Source organism: Trachymyrmex septentrionalis, unplaced genomic scaffold, assembly GCF_001594115.1.
Source record: "Trachymyrmex septentrionalis isolate Tsep2-gDNA-1 unplaced genomic scaffold, Tsep1.0 scaffold305, whole genome shotgun sequence".
NCBI classification, from domain to species: Eukaryota; Metazoa; Arthropoda; class Insecta; order Hymenoptera; family Formicidae; genus Trachymyrmex; species Trachymyrmex septentrionalis.
Window position 1 is genome coordinate 231,818 of NW_017305469.1, and position 9,739 is coordinate 241,556.

Genomic DNA, 9,739 nt, shown 5'->3' on the forward strand with positions numbered 1-9,739 from the left:
TTTAATAACGAGTTTTTACTACCATTTAAATCGGATTTTATTTATTTTTTTCAAATTTAAATTTCTCTATTCAGGACTCACAATTAAAATATTGACTGTGCCTTTAAAAGTTGGCATAGTCCAACTTGGCCGGTGAAATTTAAATTCAGAAAATTCTTGGACAATTAGGCTTCGCGCGAACGTAAACTGCGATGAATCTCCGTATCTCTCAATCTTACATCTCTTGAGAAGGAAAGATCGTTGCATCAATCCAGTCGGAATAATTCGTCTCGAGCAGCAGAGATAAAGGCAAAGGGCCAAGAGACGCGTTACACTTACGAGAACTTTCAAGCGACGCGCATTCATTGCGACATTACGACCAGGAATACCTGTCGCGTATTTATCGCGATAAGCCTTTCCGACGCGACGTGGTAACGCTTAATTAGAAATATTCGTACCCCCTCTCGTTTTTCCACCCGCTAATTTAGCGCAATATTTATCCCCCGCGTCGTAGCGACTCTCAGCATACCGCTGCCGTTCTATTAGCGTTCTCCACTCGCTTGTGTTGCGCATTTGCCCTTTTTTTATCTCGGATTTCTCGGGGGTCGTTATCGCGTCTCTTGCGTGGCGAAAAGATACTCGCCGCGAAACATCTATTTATATTATATAGCAGACAGTCACCAGCTATGTATCGAGAAGATTATGTCTCCCAATGGCAAATATTAATAATTGCTGTTTGTCGAAAAACATGACAGAATAATGAAACTGTGAATCATAATAGTAATGCAGATTATTTCAGAAAAAAATCTACAACATTTTGCAAACTGTAATACTGAATTGAAAGGCTTGGTCACATTTTGTAAAAATACAAGTTAAATCGTTTTTTTTTTTTTTGTAAAAACGGAGGAAATGAATTAAAATTAAACTCCACAACGTAGACGAACATGTGATATTTTTCGCATCATTTTAACTTTATAGTTCGTTTACTCTATTTTTTACATCACACCTTTATAGTTCATTTACTCCGTTTTTACAAAATATGAATTAGCCAGTCCATTCCCGTTAGTACTACTCGAGTACTTCTTCTATACTCTACAATTATTTTTAAACAGAGTCTCGGCTGCAATTTTTTCAATTTTGATTTTTTAGTACAGAAGAAACTAGTGTGAGGAACTGTAAGAGAGAAAAATGCCACTGGAACCACAATTATTTCTTTCATATTAATATATATCCAAAAGTGGGATCTGTAAAGTTAGCACGACATTCTGTTAAAAAAAAACCTAGTGACAGTTTTAATAGTATTCTTCATAACTCTACAGTTCTTTATCAAAATGAAAAAAAAGGTCCAAATTTTCAATACTAAAAAATGAAAACTGAAAATATGACGTGCTGACTTCGCAAATCTAGCACGACGCTTCCCCTCTAAAGTACAAGAAAAAGAAAAATGTTTTCACTTTCGGTTACAATGTTGCAGCAATTAAGATCTTCAATTTTAAACAGAGATCAATGACATAGATTTCGTCGCTTATAAAGATATGAAGGAGATAAGTGAATCGCATAATTGTCGTGTTACTGTCAGTTTCCGCCGTTTAATATTAATCATCCTTCAGCATATTATTATTACGATGTATAAAACAAAATACTCCGAAGTAACTTTATGACACACGCCATGCAACTCGATGCAACTCGATGCAACTCGATGCAACTCGATGCATCCAACGAGCGTATCTTAACTCGCGCGCGAGTTAACTCTTTGTGAGGCCGCAGAGGTGCAAACCTCGTGACCTCTCGGTGATCTCTAGGATCCCTTTTGAGGGATAATCTACCGAAGGGCTAGCCTAGGTAGGTCTCTGATCGAGGCTACAGCGAAGAATCCGGTGTGCGCGCGTATTAAATTTCAAACTCTCGCCCGAGGTCAGACACGTTGCCGCGACAGGCTGGTTTCCTGCCTTCCTCCGAAGGCAGAGGTGCAAGGTGCAGCGCAAAACGACCTACGACCTTGGCAGTCACGAGCATCGCCGACGCGTAGCGTATATACGCGTCGGGCTACATATAGATACCATTTTCCCGCAATCGCTGATATATGGGGCGTTTGATGATCGAAAGTCGCGAAATTCGCCACAGCTTTGAGCGCAGCTTCCGTAAAACTGCCGCTTTGAATCTCGAGGTTTGCGAAAACGCGATTCTTTCCGGTGACGTGGGACAATTTTGAAAGAAATTTTTATTTTCATAAAAATTTTTAACTCAGTTTAGATGATCTATAATTCGATTTATAATTCAAATTTAAGGTAGAACTCTCTGGCCACTATAACTTTATATGCTACACATATACTTCGATATATGTATATATTTTATAATAATATCATATTTTATGCGTGTGTTTCGATTTTTTATACGTTCTGCTTTTGTTACGCGGCATATACATAAATAAAATTTGTCTCTACAAACTTTTTCCCTTTAGCTAAAAATGATTTCGATGATTTTTGCGATGAAAACAATCTACTTTGTATTTTTTTGCCGAAAATTATACCTATCCCTAAAATGTGTCTTTTGGTGAATGTGAGGGAAGTATTCTTTATAAAGATGGACTTATGTAAGGGATTGCGGAGTCGAAGGCTTACGTAAAAGGGACTAGCGACATTTACCGCTGAATGGTGGTCATCTAATTCTCGCGTTACACACATTTCCACAATCACCCGGGACAGATATAATTCCAGATAGTCAAACTTGCCAAGAGCATGTTTTGCAAACTATGCGTTGCGTATTACGTTACAGTGCTTTCCATTTAGTGACATAAGTCAACACAAATGAATGTTCTAGCTTTGTTATTTATCGAATGTTAAGAAAGATACTAACGATGTTTGTGTCAACTTGTGTTACTAAATAAAAAGCATTCTTAGTAGAATTCCAGCGATTAAACAGTCTGCTGTGTTTTTTCTAACATCGATAGAAATGTATTAGAAAACGAGCAGGATTCATATAATCAGGATTGCCAGAAAATGAATTTTAAAATTTCCTGACTTTTCCAGATTTTTCAGATAAAAATGGGAAGTTGCCATGACCAATATAAAATGTGTAAAAACTTTAACTTTACAAAATATGTAACAAAAATTTAACATTTACAATAGAGGATTATAAGAAAGCTGGCTTATATTATTAAAAATAAAGCCTAGTAGCATAATAAAATTTTGAAAATTCAAGCCAACAAAAAATAAATTAGTATTGGAAAAAAGAATGCAGTTATGAAAAAGAACGATCAAATAAAATTACTGAATAAAATATAAATTTTAATTATTTTTTTAAATCATTTAAAGTGCACGAGTTTTGAACGTATTTGACTATAAATGTCAGATATGAAAATTTAGCTAGTTACAGATCTGAAAATAATTGTGCTAAATCATTAAAATAATTGCGTAGGACGTTCAAGTATGATGACGCGTTTCAAAAAGTTTTGACATTTTCAGCAACTAGTTTAAACGTTTTCAATGTAATTATTTTAATGATCCGACAAAATTATTTTCAGACCTATATCTATGATATAAATTTGTTGATACTTCAAGAAAATTGTTCTTTTCGTTCTTTTCTAGACACTAGAAGATACTTGGCAGAAACCAAGTTTAAAGACACAGTGGATAGCGATCTGCTCTGAAATAATGATCGAATTGCTGGCAACTACCGCTAGTATTTTTATTATCTAGGATTGGACAGACGTAATTCGCGTATAATCTGACAATCGTTATCTCTCAGATTCCGCAGGGAATACAAAACATACTTGAGATCAACGCGCATACTTTAACCTCGATTATCTTTCGGCGAAAGCAGCTTTATCTGTCGACGTTCACCCGTCACCGGCACCGGCGAAACAAGAGCCGGACATCAGCATCCACAAAACGGATTTAATCTTGACGACACGGCCGACGTGGGCTGACTCACGCGAGCAAGCAGGAAAGAAAAAGGAGAGGCTTCGAGTACGGCGTAACGACTAAGCATCCGTTTTCACCGTCGCGAGTCGGACACCGGCGCTGGAAAACCGTCGCTTTCGCCTTTTGCCGACAGCGAATCGCGATTCTCTCTCCTGTTTCTCTTTTCCTCCAATCGATCCCTCTCTTCCGCCTTTGGCTGTCCCTCGATCTGAGAGCCAGCTCCCTGTTATCGGCTCCCTGTCGAAAGTCGGCCCTCCGGGATTGCAGTCGGCAAGTGGTCGTTGCTGGCCCCCGCGGGCGCGTGCGAGCGTACGTTCGGATGAATCTGAATTTCTAATTGTCGCCAATGGCGCTATTAATTAAACCGGGCGAACTGGGACGAAAGCGAGGCAGGCTGATTAATACTCGCGCACGACCCGTCGATTTTTCATGCGAACGCGAATCGCGCGCGCTACCAGCAAGCAGTTCCCTGGTGCGGCTCGAGATAAGCCCGGGATATAGTTTATCGGTGATATCGCGTGCCGCGCGCCGGATTAAATTGCTCGTTAGCGGGTAATAACACCACCCACTCGGTTAACACGCGAGGATTAATTCTAATCGAATTAATTCGGTACTTTCTTAACGCGCTCCTATATCTAGAGCTAATTAATGTCAGCGGTATCTTTTTAGCAAAAATTGTTAAAAAATTCACATTCAACACGGAGAGAATTTCGATACTCTATCTGTGACATTAAGAACTCTATAAATAACCTACGAGATTAATGCAAGATCGCCAATCGGTGAAAGTCTCGATTAATTAGACTTATTAAAATTAATTCGTAATAATTATTGGAAGAGGGGGAAAAGCAACATTAAATATAAAAAATTTCAATGGCTTTGGTATTCACCTCAAGACACAAAGATCGCGAAGAAAATATGTAATCAACGCAAGATTGAAGCTTGCAAAAAAGTTTCGAACCACAAAATTACCACGTATAGGATAAGTGGTTCAACAATGAACCATGTAAATTTCAGAGGCTTATATTTCTTTCAATTATTGAAGATCTGAGTTTTGGTATACAGTTTATGAATTTAGTTGGCTACTGTAAACCATAACTTTTAAGTTATTTTTTTAATTTAGCCACAATTTCGATTATTTAAAAAAAAATCGGGAAATGGTTCATTATGTACACAATGAACTATTTTATACCGCGAATTGTTGGGGTTATTTTAGTTTTGCTATATGTTAAAATGTATATAAAATAGATAATTATAAGGTGGTGAGAATTCACAAGGCTGACCACCGCGTTTTTCTTTCATTTGAATGAAAACACGTCAAATGAGTATATTTTTATTGAGATTTTAGATGGGAGGAGGAGCCGTATTCTAAATAATTATTACAATGAATTATTATTTTAAAGGTTATCGTAAAAAAGATTATCGTAAAAAAGGTTATGTGGTCTACAATATACCATGATTCGTTGTAGACTACCTAATCTTTTCCCTGATAATCTCCTGAATAATGTGGTAAAATAATGTAGTAGAAAAAGTTGCTTATAGAATAATAAAGCCAAATGTGCACACAAAATTATTGCACAATGAAAAAAATGATAGGTATAACAACAAAAACATAAAAAAATGCGTAAAACTTATGAAGAAAACTTACTTTGCAACCCAAAATTCTTTAAGTGTGGCATTACATGGCCGTCTTTGGCGCGATCTGTCCGTCGACTGGGGAGGAGTTCAAATGCGAGTCGCTGAATAATAGCACAATCTGATAACGTCGCATTTACGAAATATCGCAATGGTTCATAGTGTACTAATGGTTCATTGTCGGACTACCTATCCTATATTATAAAATATCTGGATTAACCTTTTTTCTTTATAAAACTTTGGAGAAAAATAGGTCTCACATAATATTGTATAAATTTTTATCATTACTGTTATTCTAAAATATAAAGAACAATCAGAATGTAATATTAAAAGTACTAAGCAGTTATTATTGGAGCGTTTCTATTTTTTACATTAATATATGTATATTTCTTGTGTGTAAAAGATAAGATTCTAAAATTTTTATATTCTTTAATAATTTTTAATAAAATATTTGGTTTTTAATCACTTTCTTTATTTTCAGAGTAATATATTTATTTCAAAAATAAATTTGTTTTATAGAGCTCTCATATTCAATCAATATTAGAAAATAATAAAGCCGGGCAAATGAAAGAGTTAATAACGCGATTATTGTTTGTGTATATCAATTGACAATTTTTAGCATTATATAATTTTCGCTGAAGATGCTTGTAATGGAATGGAGGTGCGTTTTCTTAATAAAACCGCTAAGTTTGTCAAGTTCAACTGATAACATAATACAGCTATTTATTATGAAAATAAATTGCATTCAGAACTTATCAGCCATAAAACTGATTAAGAAGAGGCTCATACAATGTAATAGAGAATTACTCAAGGTTTATTGAAATGCGCCTACATTTGAAAAAATAGAACTCAATTTGTAATTTTTATATATTTTTTAATATTTATTTCATTATTTTGCCGAAACGTCGATGCTATATTAAGAATAAATAAGAATCGATATAGTAATAATATACACAAACAATTACTGTGTTATTAGCTCTTATTGGCCCGGTTTTATTTTAATATTATTTTATATCTATTTCATTCTTTTGTGAATAAGACACTTCTAGGGTTAATGCAATAGGAAAACTGCAACGTCTCACTTAGCTTCGCTTAAGCGTAGCAAGATCAGTTTAGTAATGTACCAGGAGAGAATTTCCAGACTTCGGCCCGAGGTTTCGATTTCCCGGGTGAAATACACAAATTGAAATGATCTCGGCTCGGGGCGAACCAATATAACAGTTATCCTCGAGCGACATGGTCCCCACGCGTCGCGACATTCGTGGCGATAAATCGACAACATCAGGGCATCGTTTTACCTGTACAGCCGGATCATTTGTCTTCGAGGAAGGGAACGGATGTAAAGGTAATATGAGAAGTGCGCAGCCTACGGGGAATTCTCTAACGCTTAGACTTAGATGACTCGGCTCGGAAATCTTAAACCCGACCAGGTTTTGAACCCTTGTACCCGCTTATCACCTCGTAATGTCACTTCACTTCACCGACGTATGCGAAAAAAGCGTGGTCCTCTGATCTACGATATATAAACGGTGTAGATTTCTAATTCGAACATTGGATTTGATACAATAAACAAAATTGAGCAAACCCCAACAAACAAACTGACTACTTGTCAGTTTTGACGTCACATCAGACGTCATTTTGAAGTCACTTGACGTCAAATCTGTGTCTTTATATTTGTTTCTGTTTTTATATTTTCAAAAATGTATAAGCTGTTAAAATATACTTTACTCCTTTTTACATCTTTCAGAACACATTCATAAAATGTCGTAACAATAAAAATACTTTTTTTTATGAAATTTTTAAAATATTCCCAGAGAATTAAATTTTCGAGTAAATTAGTAAACATATTTTATCTTTTACCATTAAAATTATATATTACAATTTAATGATTTAGCTTGTAATATACTGCCATCATTAAAATCTCTCTCTACAAATTATTCTCATCAACAAAAATTTAAAACTCATTTCTCACGAGATATTCGATCCCTTATTTCCGTTGAGCCTCTCCACCGCTCCTGCATCACTATCCTTTCTTTTTGCATTTTTCTGTCGACGCACGAGTGATCGTGCCGTCATTGCGAGGGAATGCATACATCGGGGGGCCCTGGGGGGAGCCGTATTTTATTTCTGTATCGCGACCTGACAGAGACGAGCAAACACGTGCTGCACCCAAAACCTTGGCCCGAATCGCTAGTTATTCAGCCGACAGCGGATTTGCTTAACGAAATTCGCTAAATTCACTTGTGGGATTGCTCGGCCGACTTTTCGTGAAATCTATACTCGTAACGCTTCTCGAGCCTCGTAATTGATTCACAGATAATAATATAGTAAGAAGTTAATTTCAATTCTAGCTAGCATTCATCAATTTCAAATATATGAGAACGCTGGGACATTTGAAAAAAAAAATCAGAACTATTTCAGTATATTATTTACACAAAAAACAATATTCCTCATATAATTGCCTGAGTAAAAGTATAAAAATTTGTAAATATATAACCTCGAAAATAAACCCCTATTAAGCTGGATCTTCCATCATCAAAAATCAAATTCGCGATAGGTCAAAAATTTAGTGCTCTTTATTTGCTAATTACTTGTTAAAAAAAAAATTTGCTCCGGCGGTTTAGCTGCTATAAAAAAAATGGGAGAGTCCAGCTTTATATTAACCTGGATTATATTATATTAACCCCCATTTTTTTTATATCGGCTAAACCGCCGGAGTAAAAAAAATTTTTTTAAGCAAATACAGAGCACTAAATTTTTGACCTATCGCGAATTTGATTTTTGAAGGGGGGGGGGGGTCCAGCTTAATAGAGGTCGAAAATAACTTACCCAGAATGACCGTCGATGATTCACGGCGTGGATGGGAAACAGCCGATAGGGCGATGAAATTAAATTTGACGAGATTTAACAAAAGACGCTTCTTTATTATTATCCTCTCTCGATAACAAGTGACTAGCACTTCGAATACAGCGATCGACATCTGCCTGGAATCGAATTACGCACTCTCTCACTCACACACATTCACATACGTACATTTCAGAGGGACGCTAATTTTAAGTGGAATGTATCATTAAAAAAAGGGACCTAACTTCATCGAATGGTACAATATAATATGCTCTTTGCTTTTCGTTTCTTGCTTTACACCTCTTGCCTTTTTCCCTCTTTGCAACTTTACTGATCGTATTTCTCGTTTCTTTCGAAGTTCGCCAATTTTTATATTAGTCGACAGAAAACGAAGAAATAGCATAAAAGACAAAAAGACAAGAAGTTAAAAGTGATAAAAAGCAAGAAACAGGAAGCAAAAAGCATATTGTAGCTTTAAACGCCCGTATTTTACGGTCTTTTTTCTGCTAAAAAGGGATCAATATACCGCTCGTTAACTCCATTTTCTTAAACGTAATGTAAATAGAGTCGCTTTTTTTTTTCTTCATTAACACTCGCATCAAAAAGTCAGCGGTCGGCGAAAAAGTATAATGGACTTTACATCGTCCGGAAGGCACTCTCGAAGTGTTTATGAACTACAAACCTCAAAAGTCGATCATAATCTCTATGCTTATCGTAAAAAAAAAAAAATGATTTACAAAACATCGCACGTGATTGAGGAGCTTAGCAAAAAAGGCAAACAATCAACATTTTTTTACGATAGAGTAGACGATAATCAATCTATCATTACTGACGAATGCAGCACAGCAATCATTCACAAACGATCGTTAATATTTTTTTAATCCATTAATCATGGTGGTAGTAATAAGGTGTGCACGTGCGCATTTTTGCTGGCCAATGACAGAACGTGACTCAATTCGCCATTTTGAATAATTTCTAACGGGAGAGATTTTCAAACAAAGAATTACAAAACGCTAAAATGCTCATTTTAGGATTAGCTTAGGAGTTAAATTTAGTGTAGACAGTAATAAAACTTGTCGTTTAATTTAATCGACATGCAACGATGTATGAATAACTACATTATTACTCTCTTCTTTTATTATCCCTGATTTATTTAATCTATTCCACTCGACGTAGTACAGCGATGTGTCGGTTTTTTTAAAAGATGTACAAGTTATGATTCGTCAATTTAATTAATTAATAAACTTTCTTTTTAAAACTTTTCGTTAACATTGACAGATAACCGACAGTCGTGTCGGTGTGTGTGTTTTGTGTGTGTGTGTGTGTGTGTGTGTGTGTGTGTGTGTGTGTGTGTGTGTGTG

At 35.8% G+C, this 9,739-nt stretch overlaps 1 protein-coding gene across 1 annotated transcript in view; it reads right to left on the minus strand.

Annotated features, from left to right (window-relative positions):
- Positions 1–9,739, minus strand: part of LOC108749616 (ras-related and estrogen-regulated growth inhibitor-like) — a 56,129-nt gene that overhangs the window by 1,173 nt on the left and 45,217 nt on the right. The gene's annotated exons all lie outside the window — the stretch shown is intronic.